General features: G+C 37.4%; 1 long non-coding RNA gene across 1 annotated transcript in view; it reads right to left on the reverse strand.

Annotated features, from left to right (window-relative positions):
* LOC311295061 overlaps positions 1 to 18101 on the reverse strand; it is a 262848-nt gene that overhangs the window by 5856 nt on the left and 238891 nt on the right. The gene's annotated exons all lie outside the window — the stretch shown is intronic.

Below are 18101 nucleotides of genomic sequence, written 5' to 3' on the forward strand. Positions count from 1 at the left end.
ATGTAGGCTACTCGTCACTGTCCTGAAGCGCGAAAATCAGCCTTTTAAATTTCAACTGACCGTTGGGCCGTCTCATTCTTCGAGCAAGGATACATGACACTGACGTAGATTTGTGAACGTGTGTTTGAACTTAGTGTTTTAGGAAGGCAGGGCTGAGCCTTAACTTTTACAAAGAATATCTCTTTGGGTTTGACACATTGAGCTTTGTAACTATGCAGATCTTATTCATGCACAAACATATAACACACTAAAGAAAAGGGAAAACAAGAAATTGCACCATATGACACCCATAAGCTAAATTCAGAATTTAATGTGTTTTTTTTTTTTTTTTTTTTTTTTTTACTTTGACATGCTTTATTAATAAATAACCCATTGATTTTCTTGGTGGAAGTGTGTTTAAAAAAAGACTAAGGAGATAATAATTTCCAAGGAGGAACTTTTGAGGGGTGGCAACATATGACAGACGTATATATACTGAATTTAATCACTGTTAAATTGGCCATAACTTTTAATTTGTTGCTGCCAACTGGGGTGGCAGCAGGGGTGGCAAGGCTTTCTTTTAGGGTGGCATTTGCCAAAATTATTGACCATATTGTTGTTACAAAGGATTTATATTTTTAAAACATTTGCCTCCTTTTTTTTTTTTTTTTTTTTTTTTTTTTTTACGTTTTATTCATCAAAGTATCCTAAAAAAAGTATCACAGTTTATGAAAAAATATTAAGCAGCAGAACTGTTTCCAACTTTGATAATGAATCATCATATTAGAATGATTTCTAAAGGATCATGTGATTGACTGGAGTAATGATCCTGAAAATTCAGCTTTGCATCACAGAAATAAATGATAATTTAAAGTATAATAAATTGAAAACCAATTATTTTAAATTGTAATAATATATCACAATATTATTTATTTTTTTCTGTATTTTTGATCAAATAAATGCAGGCTTGATGAGCAGAAGAAACTTCTTTCAAAAACATTCTCTCTGTCTTAGCATGTATTCCATATTTGTATAGGGTTAAAAACTTTTTTTTGTTAAAAAAAAAAAGAAAAAAAAAATCAAAAATGTTGGCCGGTACTGTATGCTATTGTGAATGAATTTTAATTAATCAACTTTAATTAATCAACTAACATTTGTTTTTCTTGCAGGAACAACATTCGTATGCTTTTAATGTTTACAAACTCTTTGGGGAAACTTGTGACTGACTGACTGTATGTGTATTAATAACAGAAAAGGGGAAATGAAAACTAGACAGTCTGTTAGAATCTTGTGATGAACAAATGAAGTCATCATTAAAACCTTGTGATAAGTAATCACAAGATCAGAGTTTGCTTTACCTAGTAACAAAGGGGTTTGCATTTGAAGAACCAATCAAATAGTGGGGAAATTATGTAATGCAGCATGAAATGTATGCCATACCTCTATACTATAGAAAACTGTGTTATCTGTGTTTTACGGTGGGATTCTCAATGGAATTTTTCTGAGATCCTCCGGCCTTGCTTCTTGGGAGAGATTCCCTGAGAACTGCTCGGGAAGATCTCCTGGCCGTGATTAAAGCATTTAAAGGACATTTGCAGGTCTGTTTGTCAATTTATTCCTGCGCAGGAAGCTAGTTTAGGAAGTAAGTTAGTTTAGGGAAACAAGTTAGATTAGGTAAGATATCCAAGTGGGGACGTCGCCAGGAGACGAGACTCAGATATCAGCTACCCGAGTGGGGACGTCGCCAGGAGACGAGACCCAGGTAGTTAGTTTAGGGAATAATCTACCCGAGTGGGGACGTCGCCAGGAGACGAGACCCAGGTAGTTAGTTTAGGGAATAATCTACCCGAGTGGGGACGTCGCCAGGAGACGAGACCCAGGTAGTTAGGTTTAGGCAAAAATATTCACCACAATTTGGCGAGCCAGAGATACAGGAGTCCTCGGAATCTTCCTCTGTCGGATCGATGGGAGCGAGGAACCACGTTGTCTTCACTCTGCCAGACTGCAGAACCCTGTTCGACAGAGGGACCATTCCAGTCGGGCTAAAAGGACTTAAAGTATTTAGGTAGGTCAGGGACGTGCACAGGGGGGTTGCTCAGGTTGCCCGGGCAACTGCCCATATGCCCTTCTCGACTCACGTTGCCCTTCCGAGAAAAAAAAAAAAAAGTACAATGGATGCAGAATTTCACGTAGGCCTAGATAAAAAAAATAAAAAAAAATCGCAAATTCTTATTCACTTCCATTCGGGCACCGAAAGTGAAAGTCAGTAGGGGAGGGCAAACTCTGTTTACGTGGCTGCAGCGCTGCACGCGACTGGCACGTACCTGAGCTGAGCCTGCATGAGCGGCCCTAGAAGGAGATTGTCGCGGTTGTCGGGTGAGACGACTCAGCGTTGTCGGAAAAGGTGAGTTTGTGATGTATAACAAACAAACGATCATCATCAAGGTTCCAGACTGCGACCATTTTTTGAGAATGTGCGAGTTAAAATTTGATGTGGTCGCATTTGTGCGAGTGCATGGTCATGTAAATTCACGCATGAATTTTCCTGCATTGAACTTGTTTTAGCGCACGCCAAGGGGATTTTTTTGTCCCGCCAAAGTCTTATTTGATCGGTGAGTAATGTAGATGAACTGCTGCGCTTTTGACAGGGAGCATGTTTAACTGAAAGAGAGAGAGAGAGAGAGAGAGAGAGAGACAGACCGACCGACCGGGTCGCGCGTGCGCACTCTCTCTCTTCGGAGCCAGGCGAAAATGTAAACAAGACTTCACTCAATAAATCGACACGGTGGTAAAAGGTCGGAAGACCAAAAGTTTCATGTGGAGCATTCAGAGATTTTTTTTTTTCTCCTGAATTACCGCTGGGCTGGGTGTGAATTGTGCTAAATAAGTTGCCTTATCTTCTCTGAAAACAAAACTTTAATTAAACGAAAAAAAAAAACTATCCAGTGATGAAATGTTTTCTGTGTTGTTGACACAAATCTTGGATGTCCATGTCCTAACTGCTGGGATAATCACCCAACGCACATGACACGTCCAATTCGCGAACTAATGACTCCTTTGAACCGATTAATTTTAATGAATAGTTAAAACAACTGATCTTTCCAACAGTGAACTCAGGAGACGTCTGAATCGGTGTATAACTAATCAGTAACACTTTACAATAAGGTTCTATTTATTACATAAATTACATAAAAAGTACAGTTTGCTTACTTTGCCCTTTTTTCAGGTCAGAGCAACTGCCCCTCAAAATTCCTGTGCACGTCCTTGGGGTAGGATGAACAGACTTGACATTTTTCCTTTAAAATACTTCTAAATTAATTAAAAGGTTTAATTAAAAATTGGCTAATTCTGTTAAGTACATTTTTGAAGAAAACTGGTAATCACATCTAAAAGATTTAAAGTAACACTATGGAACTTTTTCTCTGCGGTCGCCCTACAGGTTGGAAGCGGAATTGTCTCATTAGAACTACAGAGTCGCAACCCGTTCAGGCAATCTTACATAGAGTGGTTATATAGCAGATAAAGGACCACAAAGCGGAGACATAAGTGCCTTTCACCCTGTTACGACTTGATGAACCACTGAAACTATTTTGGAAACATTATTTTAAGGTATAAAATCTTCCTTAGTGTTGCTTTAAGTGATTTAAAAAATGTTTTACCTTTGCTAATAAGGGCAATGATGATGGTTAAATTCAACCAAATTAGTATATGTTGAGTATTTTATTTGTTGTGGTTGAGAGTGCGCCCAGAAAGCTGTGAATGAAACTTTGTTCTGCAAATAGCAACTTGTCATGCTGGAAACCAGATATGTGAGGAAAAATACCCCGAGATGCTGCAGTAATGAAACTTGCTTTTTGTTTGAATAAGACTTTAATTATGATTGAATATAAACAAAGATAAAGAAAGAAATGTGGAAACAAGATAAATGGTAAACAATCAATATTGTTATCATGAGATTTATGAATTTTTACAGTTTGAAATCAATTAAACATTGCAGAAATTGTTAAAATTATAAATCATAATAATAAGAATAAGCACTCTGTGATAATTAGGACATTTTGAGTCATGAAGAAACTTTTATGAGTTAGACTTTGATTTATTTATGTAGATGAGATACAGTATATAAAACCGAGCAATAGGTGCTCTTAAAGTGATGAATAAATAGTAAGTAATGAATAAATAATAAGATGTTAACTGCACGTGTCTAAATAATATACTTTCTATCTGAAGGCGTCTAGAATTTGTATCCCGTTATCCCTTGTGGGAGACAGAGTGAAAAACTGATCCATTGCAGAGATTCTAAGAGTCAATGGTTTATGTTTAACTAAGATAATTTCGTGTGCATTGTGCATAGTATGAGAATGAGATTGGGTGACCAACTTTAAATATAAATTGTGATTTGAACAAGGACATAACAGACATCTTAGAGCCATTTTATTTTGGTTTCTTGTAAAATTATTTTGTTTACATTATACTCTGTATTATAATTAGAGGAGTTTTCCTGCTTTTTCCTGCATCTTTGCAATGAAGAAAGCTTGCTTTTTTCCGCAATGAAGGACTAAGCTTTTTAATATATTGAAGAATTGCTGTGTTGTAAACCAGAAGAGACTTTTGGAAGTTAAGCTGTTTAATTTGATTTTTGCGGTTCTCTGAGTGTTCAAGATTTCAGACACCTTGTTGAGTGGGGATGACTGCAGAAAAACAAAAAAGAGGAAGTGGGGCCTGCAGCTCCCATCCTGAAAGAGGAAGTTGACACTTGACCGAGGAGTGCCATCACAGCCTGACGAATGTATCAGCCTAAAGTTCAACTGAATGACAATCCACACAGAAAGACAATCAGCCTTGTGGGCTAGGTGCTGCATTTTCAATGATCACTACAGAGACCCTTTCAAATTGAGTTATTATTAACTTGATTGTTTTTGATTATCCACTGGTTTCAGCAATTCTTCATATTTCTTCATATTCTGAAACTCTGTTTAAACTAACACTTTAAATCTGCTTTCAATAGGTACCAGCAAAAGCCCTACTGCATGAAGTGCAATAGCGGAAGTGAGAGCATGACTCACGAATCGGTTAAAGCTGAGGCTGGATATGGCAGTGCGAGTTATGTAAAAGCATTAATAGGTTATTGACTATGCAGAATTCTATGGAAAAGAAAAATACAATATACAGTAGGCCACAAGGCGTCTAATGAGAAATTATGACTAGAAAAGCAAAAATATTGGTCACTCCATTTTATTTAAAGGTAATTTTCTGGATTCAATAGAAACAATGTTTTCTAATTATAGACTTTTGAAATCACATGCTGTCATCAAGTTTCAAGTTTCAAAGGTTTTATTTGTCACATACTCATACAAGATGCGCAGTGAAATGTTTTTGTGACACGCCCTGTACTTCTGTGCTTAATTGTAATAAAAATAAATACAATGTAACTAAAAAAAAACATAAATAAAATACAATAAAAACAATAAATACAATAAAGTACGGTTTTTAGCGGAAGTTTACATACATACAAACATATATTATTATAATATAAGTTAAAGCTAAATCGACAGACAAATGTACAAATGTTAAAATTCAATGGCTGTTTTAAAGTGTTGAAAGTGTATTAAAAGTTTAAAAAGTTCAGAATGCAGAGTTCAGTACTCTGATTGCCGCAGGAAAAAAACTGTTCCTCATCCTCTCTGTACGTGTTTTGTGGCAGCGCAGGCGTCTGCCTGACTTGAGGGTTACAAACAGTTTGTTGCAGGGGTGATGGGGATCCTTAATAATTCTTCTGGCCCTGTTGATACAGCGTGTGGTGTATAAGTCCTGCAGAGGGGGAAGTGTGGTACCCATGATCCGCTCAGCGGTCTTCACCACCCTCTGCAGGGCTCGCCGGTCCCTACAGGAGCTGCTACCGTACCAAACAGATATAGCTCCAGTCAGTATACTCTGTACAACAGCAGAGTAGAAGGAAATCAGGATCCGTTGGGAGACCATGAATCTCCTGAGCTGTCTAAGGTGATAAAGGCGCTGTCTTGCCTTTCTCACCACAGTGTCCGTGTGTACAGTCCATGATAAATCCTCGGAAATGTGTACTCCGAGGTATTTAAAACTACTCACCCTTTCCACTGGTGTCCCGTCTATCAGGAGAGGGGTGTAGGTCCTGCAACGTTGTGGGCAGAAATCCACCACCATCTCCTTGGTCTTCTTCCCATTAAGCAGTAAGCTGTTGTCCTTACTCCACATTATCAGGTCTGACACCTCCTGTAGGTAGGCCCGTTCGTCGTTGTTAGTGATCGGGCCCACCACAACCATGTCGTCCGCAAACTTCACGATGGTATTGGAGTTGTGGCTGGCGACACAGTCGTGGGTGTACAGGGAGTACAATAACGGACTCAGCACACAGCCCTGAGGGACCCCTGTGTTGAGGACGAGAGGTTGTGATGTGTGCCCTCCCGCTCTGACGACCTGAGGCCTGGCAGTCAGGAAGTCCATGATCCAGGCACACATTGATGGATTCAGGCCCAGGTCATACAGTTTAGTAGCCAGCCTGCTGGGGACTACAGTGTTAAAAGCTGAACTGTAGTCTATAAACAGTAGTCTGACATAACCCCCTCCTACGATGTCAAGGTGGGAGAGGGTGGCGTGCATGACCTGTGAAATGGCATCATCTGTTGATCTGTTGGAGCGGTAAGCGAACTGCAGTGGGTCTAAGGTGCTTTGAAGAGAGGAGCAGATGTGGTTCTTTATCAACCTCTCAAAGCACTTCATAACCACCGAGGTCAGTGCTACGGGACGGTAGTCGTTCATACCGGCTGGGGAGGCGTTCTTGGGCACAGGGATGATGGTGGACATCTTGAAACATGTGGGGACTATAGATTGTGTAAGAGAGAGATTAAATATGGTGGTGAACACTGGAGCCAGAAGGTCAGCGCAGGTCCTGATGACTCTTCCTGAAATCCTATCCGGGCCAGCTGCCTTTCTGGTGTTCACCTTTTTCAGCTCCCTCCTCACGTCGTGCTCAGAAAAAACGGGGCTGAGTCCTGCCTCACTGGTAGAGCTCCTTCTATCTGCATTGGACAGTGCAGCGTTAGAATGGCCAGCGTTAGCATTTCTAGGTTCGAAACGTGCATAGAAGGAGTTCAGTTCATTCGCCAGCGTCGCGTCCGCACTCACCATACAGGGGCGAACCCCCTTGTAGTCCGTGATTTCATGTAATCCCTGCCATATGCTTCGTGTGTCCTTTTTCTCGAATTGTGTTTCCATCTTGTCCGTGTAGCATCGCTTAGCATCCGCTATATCCCGCCTCAGTTTGTAGCATGCAGCCTTGTATTCCGTCATGTCACCCGACAACAGTCCAGCGTTGTAAGTGGTGGTGCGCTCTTTCAGTGCAGCGCGGATGGATCTGTCGACCCACGGTTTTTGGTTCGGAAAAGACTTCACCATCGCCGTTGGTATAACATCATCTATCAGTGTGGCCACAAAGCTCGTAACCACATCTGCAAACACACTGATGTCATTGTCTGCACTCACCCGGAACATCTCCCAGTCTACGTCACTCAGCGCGTCACGTAGCGTCTCCTCTGATTCGGCTGTCCAGCGTCTGACATCATCAGGGGTACGAGATGGAAATGTTATTTTCTTTTTGTCCATGGATCCAAGATTGTTTGAAGATTTCTGTGAAGATGGAACGTCCATGGGGCAACAAGATGATCAACACATCTGGAGGAAGATGTGGACCAACTAATGGTTTAAGCTTAGAATACTGTAATAATTAATTTTGTGTGATGTTTATTGATGTTTTATTTGATTCAATCAAACTAGACTGTAGGACTGAGTATTTAGATCTAATGTTTTGAACAATTACTGATTAATTTGAAAATATTTGGTACATGTAAATTAAGAAGAGGAAAATCTCTTAATTCTGTAGAGTATAGGGACTCTAAATAGGTACATTACTGTAAAAATAATAAATAATCTAGGGACTATTCTTGAAGAAACTTGAGGGTTTTAGAACCCTAATTCAGATATCAAAGATGCTAAAAAAATATAAAAATTAATAGTGGCAATAATTGTTCTCTAATGAGAGAATGGATGATAAGTTACTTTGCCGGACTAGGTCCGAATATAGATAATTGGGTAAACTTCTATGGCGATGAATGAATGACTAAATTAAATATTTTTTAGGTGTTTCCATTTGTTAAAATAGCAAAAGAAAAACTTTCAAAAGGAGATTGATTTTGGGAAACATATTTAATTTCTGGATTATTATTAGTTAAAGAAGTTACCAGTGTGATTATTGAAATGTTTCTTTCTTGTATTGTCTAATGTCTGTATTTGATATGAGAGGTGACTAATTTTAACATAATGACATTGGTTGAAACAAAATAATAAAATGATTGATATTTGTGTTAAGGATAAAAATGAAAATATTATAGAATTTCTATTTTGGTTAGATTGGTTAAATGGTTAATCAGCAGTATCCTTTTAAAGGCCTAATAGATCAATGAGATTCAAAATTCAGAGAAAGTAGATACTTAAAGGGATACTTCAGGATTTAGCATTAAGCTTTGTATTAGTAGAAAACCTGTAGTATTTTCGAATTACCGTGCTTTCCACCCTCATATCCCCCTGAGACGAGAGATTTATGTATTTTTTGTCTGGAAAAAATCCTCCGATGACGCAAAAATCGTCATTTTGCGTCATCGGAGGATTTTCTGGCCAGAGGCTAAAGACTACAGCCAGTAGTAGGGGCTGTCCCGCATGTTTTCAACCCGCCCATAGAGGGTGGGATCTCACTCACTGAATGTACACAGTGTCAGCCGGCTTTCTTTGGAAGCTAAGCTAGCAGGCTCTTGTTCTGTGGAGAAAGCTGAGTAGTAGGGGTTACCATCCTCTTTTTCCCAGACTTGTCCGGCGGGTGAGATCGTTCAAAATGTCCGGGATTCGGCTTTTGCTTTCTGCGGTCGCCATTCATTGTTTACATGCACACCTTTTGTTTCAGTCTAACTGAATTCATTCCGATTGGTGAATCTGAATGTATTTTTTTACCTGAACGCTAAACAAGTGATCGGTTGATGTGCTTTTTTACATTGCTAAGAAAATTCCTCCTCAGTGAGAGATACGAGACCGGCGCATCTCAGTAATGACGCCACCGGCCTCGCGCCGTTCTCCCACCGCCCTCAGTCTCGTCCTGCTCGCCACAGTAAACATGATGAATGGCGACTGTAGAACGCAAAAGCCGAATCCCGGACATTTTGGGCGATCTCGAAATCCCTGGCAAACTCACCACGGAGTCTCAATAGTAGCCTAGCTTTGTTGTGTTCAACTGCGCTCTCTAACTGGTAGGCGTGGCTTGGGAGTGGCCTCCTAGGGCAGCGAAGCAAGTGCATTCTGGGAGTTGTTGTCTTTCATCCACATAAGCCAAAAATACATTTTCTGGCTTTTCTCAGTCTAGAAAGCTCCAAATTAAAAAAAAATTCTTCACATTTCTTCTACATAAATGACCTATTTAAAATACACATTCATCTTTCCAGAGGTGAAGTATCCCTTTAAACTTGACTCAAGGTCTACTAAAGTTATAAAGGCAATGTACTATGATGTAAAAGATGGAACATGGTATGATTAGAGATATCAGGTGGTATTAAGGTCACTGACTTATAATGGGATGATTTGGTAAAGGTAAATTAGTTTGCAGGTAAATCAGGCAGGTATGGAATAATTAGATTATTAGAGTAATTAAAATCCAGGTATTTGGTCGTATAAATGATTACGACCAGAGAGGGGAATGTGAATGAATTTTAATTAATCAACTTTAATTAATCAACTAACATTTGTTTTTCTTGCAGGAACAACATTCGTATGCTTTTAATGTTTCCAAACTCTTTGGGGAAACTTGTGACTGACTGACTGACTGTATGTGTATTAATAACAGAAAAGGGGAAATGAACAAATGAAGTCATCATTAAAACCTTGTGATAAGTAATCACAAGATCAGAGTTTGCTTTACCTAGTAACAGAGGGGTTTGCATATGAAGAACCAATCAAATAGTGGGGAAATTATGTAATGCAGCATGAAATGTATGCCATACCTCTATACTATAGAAAACTGTGTTATCTGTGTTTTACGGTGGGATTCTCAATGGAATTTTTCTGAGATCCTCCGGCCTTGCTTCTTGGGAGAGATTCCCTGAGAACTGCTCGGGAAGATCTCCTGGCCGTGATTAAAGCATTTAAAGGACATTTGCAGGTCTGTTTGTCAATGTATTCCTGCGCAGGACGCTAGTTTAGGAAGTAAGTTAGTTTAGGGAAACAAGTTAGATTAGGTAAGATATCCAAGTGGCATAGCTGCCAACTTTTGAGTTTTGCTTGGAGTGAGATTTATGGTGGCGGGGGGCAGGATGTTGGGGGAGAGATGTTAGGGGGGAATGGGGGGATGTAAAAAAATTATTGCATCACAATAAGTGTATTGTGATTGTCAAAACATTTTAGTAACTAAACTGAATTTTATACAACATGTTACAATGTTTAGGCTACATGGTACAATTTCTGGTTTTCAATTCAATTAGGCCTATTGTGATTTGATTTAATATTGACTCATTTAAATAAATATTAGGTAGGCTACACAAGATAGGCATTAATTTTTCTTAAGAAAAAAACATCTCACCTAATGCTGTAAACATACAGAGAGATATATAATGCGGTTTTTTTTTATTATAATAACAACTTTATTTAATGATATAAGTAAAAATATAATAAATATGTAATATAGTACACATATTTAGCAAAATACTCTCTATAGCTCTTTTTTTTTTTCTAGCCAACTAATGTGCTATAGCCTATATTATGGTCTTTAAATGGCTTTCCTGAGGTAAATGTTATGTGACAATTGTTCTCCAGCTGTTTTATTGACCCATTTGTTTGATTGATTGGTCGATATTATGTATGAGGAATATACATTTCGGTAAGTTGTAGTGTATCTTTCAACATTGTTCATTCGTGTTTATTTACTAGCTAGAGTTGATCGGTTCACCTGCCGCTAGGGATCTGTCGTGTCCACTGAATCTATATTAATGTCATTCTATAGATCAGTGGTCGCGTCACATTTACAAGCGCCAAAACGGTATTTATTGTTTGAATTTCGTAATAAAAGTGACAGAATCTGAGAGCTGAGATTTTTTTATATCATAAGTAACCTGCTCTGTCTAGTCTGTCGGTCTCCGTGTCCTCTTTGCTTCGCGATTTTTCTGTGCGTGAGAAAATGGATGTGTGTCGTGAGAGCGTGTGAAAAGTGTAAATTGCGTGTGTCTCACAGTGAATGCGTGAGAGTTAACAGCTCTGCCAAGTGGGGACGTCGCCAGGAGACGAGACTCAGATATCAGCTACCCGAGTGGGGACGTCGCCAGGAGATGAGACCCAGGTAGTTAGGTTTAGGCAAAAATATCCACCACACTATGTATATATATTATGCTTTAAAGGGACTGTGTGTAGGAATTTCTCCCATCTAGTGGTGAAATTGTATTTTGCATTCAAACGAATAATGCTCTCCAGCGCCTCACTTTTTCAAATGCGCGTTGCATCTACGCTAGCCGACTAGCCGGTATGTACTAAAAAGCTATGACAGGATGTCTTATAATAGCACTTCGAGTTTTTCTTCGGGTGAACAGGTTTGTTATTTAAAACAAACTGAAACTTGAAACAACGAAAAGAAGAATGTTACAGTATAAATTACTGACTGTGAAAAACATTAACTATGGTAATTAGTAGTAATGCCTTCTTTACTCATTATATTTTTTGAAGTACGTGCATTGTTAGATATCATCATCATCAGAGCCTTCTCTAACGTTACTTTACTCAATAGCTGCTATTCATCAAAGAGCCTGTTTAACTTTTAACTATAAATGTTCTACTGTCTATATAATAAAGTACACAACCAAGCAATGAAAAACAAGTAATAAAAACTCAGTGAGTGTTTTAGCGCAATTTTCTCACGTCATGGGATCACAACACTAAGAGATAGTAAATGAAAGAGAAAATAAGTTGCTCGAGAATATAACTTTCTCTTGAAATTCAAATGAACTTTCTGAAATCAAATCAGCAATGGATAATAAAAAAGGCACAATCACTTGACTAGTTGAACATCATTTTTTTTTATTAGCTCATTATTTTTTACATCTTGTGTTCACTCAATATCCTCGATTTTCTCTGTATATCAGCTTCCTTTTCTGCTTTGTCCTCTTCAGATTCTTCCTTCTTTTCTGCTTGACTATTGGCTTGTGACTTTGTAAACTCTTCTTCTGCTTTCGAGATATTTGCCAAAACATCCTCTGAAAGCCACGAGTCATCGTAGAAATCAGCAATAAATGTTATCACAAAATTCTGGGCTTCTAATAGTATATAATCTAAGTCCACTAAAGGAGGGAGAGCGTTTTCACATTTGGCTCCTAAACTCTGGAATAGCCTTCCTGATAATGTCCAGGGCTCAGATTCGCTCTCCCAGTTTAAATCTAGATTAACGACGCATCTCTTTAGCCTAGCATTCATATAATGCATCTCATAACCTTATATCAGATCAAATACACATGATTATTCTTGCTTAATGTTATGAACAGCGGCTACACTAATTATTTGCTTCTCTGTTTTATCTCATGATGCCCATCCTGAGGTAACTAGAGAGTATGTCAGTTGCAGTTTGGATCCAGCCTATTATGAAGAGTTCAGATGCCCAACACCTGTGAAGAGACGGCGCCAAACCCCGAGAAGACTTCAGATGACGCAAACTCTGAATCAACATGCACCTTTTTTCAAATCTCATAATCATTTGTAAACAAACAAGTATTCATTACTTCAATGAGCTCATTGTTTCTGCCTTAAATTAATACATTTTTAGCTAACTGTGATTTTGTATATGTACATTTCTGAAATACATAACTTAGACAGTTAACTCTGAAATTGTAATGTGGTCCTGTGGACTCATTTCTGTTGAGTTTTCTGTTAAGCTGCTTTGAAACAATGTGTATTGTGAAAAGCACTACAAATGAATGTGAACTGAATTGAATATTGAAGTCTAAAGCAGAACGCTTCAAGCGTGTTTTTTGTAGTGTTTTTCTCATGATAAATACAATGATTATTTTAGCTTGTGCTCTCTTTCAGCATCATATTTGTACAGCTTTGTATTTCTCTTAGATACAAAAAAGTGAATAAAGACAGATCTCCCTTTAAACTGCTGTATATTTGCTGTATGTATTTCCTTGCCTTTATCAATAAAGTTTCTCACTCTGAGGTTCAAGAGTCTCTCCATGTTTTACTATCATGTCAAGCGCCTCCTGAAGTAATACAAACTTTATATACATTTTAAAGAGCTTAGCAGTGTGTCACATATACAGTTTTTACATTATTAAAACTTAAATTAAAACATTCTTTGTATATACATTACTATTAGCACAGTATTTTTTTTTTTTATCCACAATGATAAACAAACAACTTCCCCCAGCTTCTCCTTCATCCTGAGAAAATACTGATTTGGGACACATTATAATATACTTTGAGATCACAGTGAAATACATAAACACAACATATCGATGCTCCATTTCCTCCAACAGGGAACGATAAAGTCTTTAAATCTCTAGTGTGATTTGTCTCTGTGGTCTCGTCTGAGGAGCAACACCTCCATCTAGTGGCTCACCCTGAACTCACATGTTATCAGTTCTGTCTGGTTGGTTTTGCTGTTTAGTTGGTGTTAATTGCTTTCTCACTAAAGAATTTCTTCACAAATATTCTGTCTTTTATATTGTGAACACAGAATTTCTCTGTTTGGACACAACAGTTATGGCTGAATGTTTAAGGTTTATGGCTTTTATTAACGTGACGTGAGCATGCATGTTCTCCTCACAACCAGAGAATCTGGAGTGCTGCTGATCCTACTTAATTACAAGAAAGGCAAGTAGGGGGCGCTACATTTATATATGGTGCACTTTCAGATTTAAAACTTTGCAGGATGTTTACGTTCACTTAGAGCTGTTGCACACTACATGAAAGGTCATTTTCAAAAATCCATAATAGGGGCCCTTTAAACATTTAAGTAAATGTGTCTTTTTTTAGTTATTGTTCTTGTCATTGTATTTTTGTTTTGGTTTCATTCATCATTTTGTGTCTGCACTGCTGCAGAATATTATTGATTTCACATTTCACAAGTTTTTTTTTTGTAAAGCTTCATCAAACCTACATCAAGTGGTTTAAAAGCTTTAATCTGTGAAACTCTGTTCTTCATGTTTGTGTGTGGTGATTCAGTTAAAATATCAGTGTCAGTGATGGAGGGAGATTCAGTCTCTCTAAACTCTGATCTTACTGAAATGAAGGATGATGATGTGATTCAGTGGAGGTTTGGAGATGAAGACACTTTAATAGCTGAAATCAATAAACGGATCGACAGAATCACTGTATATGATGATGTTCTTGGTGGGAGATTCAGAGATAGACTGAAGCTGGACAATCAAACTGGATCTCTGACCATCACAAACACCAGACCTGAACATACTGGAGAATATAAAGTAAAGATCCTTAGAAATGCAATCATGCTTTTCAATCTCACTGCCTATGGTAAGTTAAATATCAATTTCACCCGTTTTATTTATTACAGCTAGATCTAAAGAAGTATCTCATCATGACTAATTAGTTAAAATTACTAATTACCTTTTTTTACATTAACAGCCAGGTTTATATTTAACTTTCTATTACATGTCTTGAATATCTTCATTCATCCTCATTTATCCTTATTTTCTTGTGTTTTCCATGTTCATTGGTGTGTTCATCAGTGGTGAATGTGAGTCATGTGACTCTCTCCTGGTACAAAGGAATCAGTGTATTGTCCAGCATCAGTGCGTCTGATCTCAGCATCAGTCTCTCTCTACCTCTGGAGGTGGAATATCAGGATAAAAACACCTACAGCTGTGTGCTGAACAATCCCATCAGCAACCAGACCACACATCTGGACATCAACACACTCTGTCACACATGTGCAGGTACCACAGCACTGATATTAGTTGATGTCAGCGCTGATATTAGTGTTTATTGACTGATCTGATCTCAGTTTGATGTGTTTATTCCTCAGACTCTGTCCACTGGTGTGGTCCTACTGAAGCTGTGATCCGATTGGTCCTCTCTGCTCTGGTGGGCGTGGCTACTGTCATTATTGTGGTTTATGAGATCAGATCCAGAAGAGCTGAACGAGATCAAGCACATATTCACACATCAGGTACATGTTTGATGATCTCATTTCTCACACACTGATTTTGCATTTATAAATGTATGTCAGATATATTAATGACTTTATATGTTAATCTTTTTCAGGAAGTATTGAAATCTAAAGCAGAATGCTGAACTTTAAAGGTTCTTCAAGTGTGTTATTTTTAAATAATAAATACTGATTATTATTTGAGCTTCTGCTCTCTTTCAGAGTCAGATTTTACAAAATCCAATATATATGGCTTTGTTCATATTTTTTTTGCAGAAACATAAAACAAAAGAATAGAGAGACACACAGATCTCACTTTACTGCTGTATGTATTTGCTTTTACTTTATCAGTAAAGTTTCTCACTCTGAGGTTCAAGAGTCTCTCCATGTTTTATTACATTTATTATATTGAGTGTCTCCTGGAGGAATACAGACTTTATGTATATTTTAAACAGTGCACCACATATGAATCTTTCAATTTTTTAAATATTATTTAAAACATTATTTGTAATTTTTTACATTATTAATAGATCATTAATTTATTTCTTTTTCTATCTACAATAATAAACAAACAACTTTCCCAGCTTCTCCTTTAACCTGAGAAAATACTGATTTGAGACACATTATAATATAATTTGAGATCACAGTTGTATTTTTCACTCTGAACAAAGTGAGCATTTAGAGCATCACATCAGCGAGATAATCCATAGCTGTTGAATATTAATCATATGAAGATATCAGAGGACACTTTCATACACACAGTTATAGCAGGCGATCTGTTCCTGCTCCATAAAACCATTAGAGAAACTCTGAAATCAGTCTGAGAGGAGAAACAATCGAGACATTTGATCAGAAATGAACAACAAACGTGAAGAGTTACAGGAGAGAGCAGAGCCAAAACACTCACAGGATCTCATGACAACCCTTACTCACCAGACTCACAATCAGGACTTGTTAACCAAGTCAGAGCAAGAGTGCAACTGCGGTGCCTCAAGCAAACCTTTTACTGTGGATACGTTTTGGAGAGTTTTCTGTCTTTATTATTATTTTATTTATTTTTTGGTACTTTTTAGGTTTTTGTGTGCACCTGTATATATATATATATATATATATATATATATATATATATATATATATATATATATATATATATGCTTCAAATTGCACTTAAGTGTACTTGACTTATACTGACAGAAAAGTCTAAGTATATTTGGCCTATACTTGTTGATCGAGATATACTTAAAAGTATAATTAATTATATATTATATAAAGTATTCTTGGCTTGTACTTGTGTTTACTATTTTGATTGAGTAGTTTATTAAATACTTTAAAAAAAAAAAAACATAATATTACACACTGCCTTATAAACTAACATGTTCATGTTTATATAGTAACAAGCTTGTGGGTGGAATAGCTTATAGAGTAAATAAAATAAGCATGGAACTGAACCTGATCTTGTACACAGCGATAATAACACAGAGACAGATACATTTTACTGATGTAATTGGCAATTCTTCCAAGGTGTAAGAGTATTGTAACGACATTTATTCATACTAGCTTCTATAATAAGCTATACAAGTAGATACAATTTTAAATCTCATTTACAAAACATCAAGCCAAATAGGAAAAGAAGCAAGTCTTTGTTTTAAAACATAAATCATTGGCACTTGAGTAGTTAATATGACTTAATATTGTGAATAAAAAATAAATGAATCAGCTCATGAAAAAGGGGGGCAAAAACAAAAGTGTTGCGTTTATAATTTGTTTCAGTGTAAGTGTTACGGTCCATGTGGGAAGGTGATCATACAATGTCCCAGAAATCAACTTGGCGGTAATTATACACATTACCTGAAAAATCTGCATGGTGGATGTGCATGATAAGTGGTTATTATGAATATTGCCTGACCACAGGAAATCTAGGAAGCATTCCCATATTTCCCAATGAAATGTTTAATGCTGTGGAGTCATTAAAAAGCTGTGTGGACAAGCTTACATTGCAAAGGAGCATTTCGCACCCTCGTTAATTTTATTGGGAAATGTGGGAATGTCTCTCAGATTTCCTGTTTGGTTGGGGAATAATATCTTGGTTTATTTGCATTAGTGCTCAGATGATGAAGAGATATATATCCCAGGGAATGCGTTTCATTATCATCTCATTAGTTTAGTGTCTAACAACAAAGTATAGGCTAACCAATTGCAAACTGACAATTATTTTTCAGGTGTTTCTTGTGTCAGGCTGTGATGTCAAGATCCCCAAGCGAAAGCTTACCTCTCTGCGGACGGCAAATCCGTCAGTGTACATCGGGGACCTTGCCGTGCTTGTCTATGGCAGGGAAACCCTGTCTCATTCAAGCTTGACAGGGAGCCAGTCAGGGGCACACAAAGACGTGGAATCAAAGCCACAGCTTGATAGCACAAAACTTGATGCTTTACTTGGCGAGTGTATTTAATTTAAGGGAAATTCAATTTTAAATTCAATTTAAAATAAAATAAATTCCTACACGTTTCTCATACATTTTTATTTTGCAAAATGATGTTCGACATTGGAGGTGACAATGATTGTGTTAAACTACTGTCACCTCCAACATGGACCGAAAAGGAACATTACAAACATTTTGTGAAAAGCCTCTAATCTATAAAAGTTTAATTTGGGATCAGTTTGGATTTGTGAATGTTACAAAAGAAGAAAAAAATAATATGGTGCAAACAAAAGAACCAAGGCCCCTTTGATGCCCAAAAATAACCCTAATTTATGTTAGTTAGACATTTAAAGGACATTTTCAGCTAGAAAGTGTTATTACATTAGTGTTCAGATATCACTACATGCTACTTTGTTTTATTGTGTTAATTCTGGATAATGAATTTGGGGTGACAGAATTTTTTTTTAAAAGCTATGTTTCGTTCT

The sequence above is a fragment of the Rutilus rutilus genome (genome assembly GCF_951802725.1).
Source record: "Rutilus rutilus genome assembly, chromosome: 8".
Lineage (NCBI taxonomy): Eukaryota > Metazoa > Chordata > Actinopteri > Cypriniformes > Leuciscidae > Rutilus > Rutilus rutilus.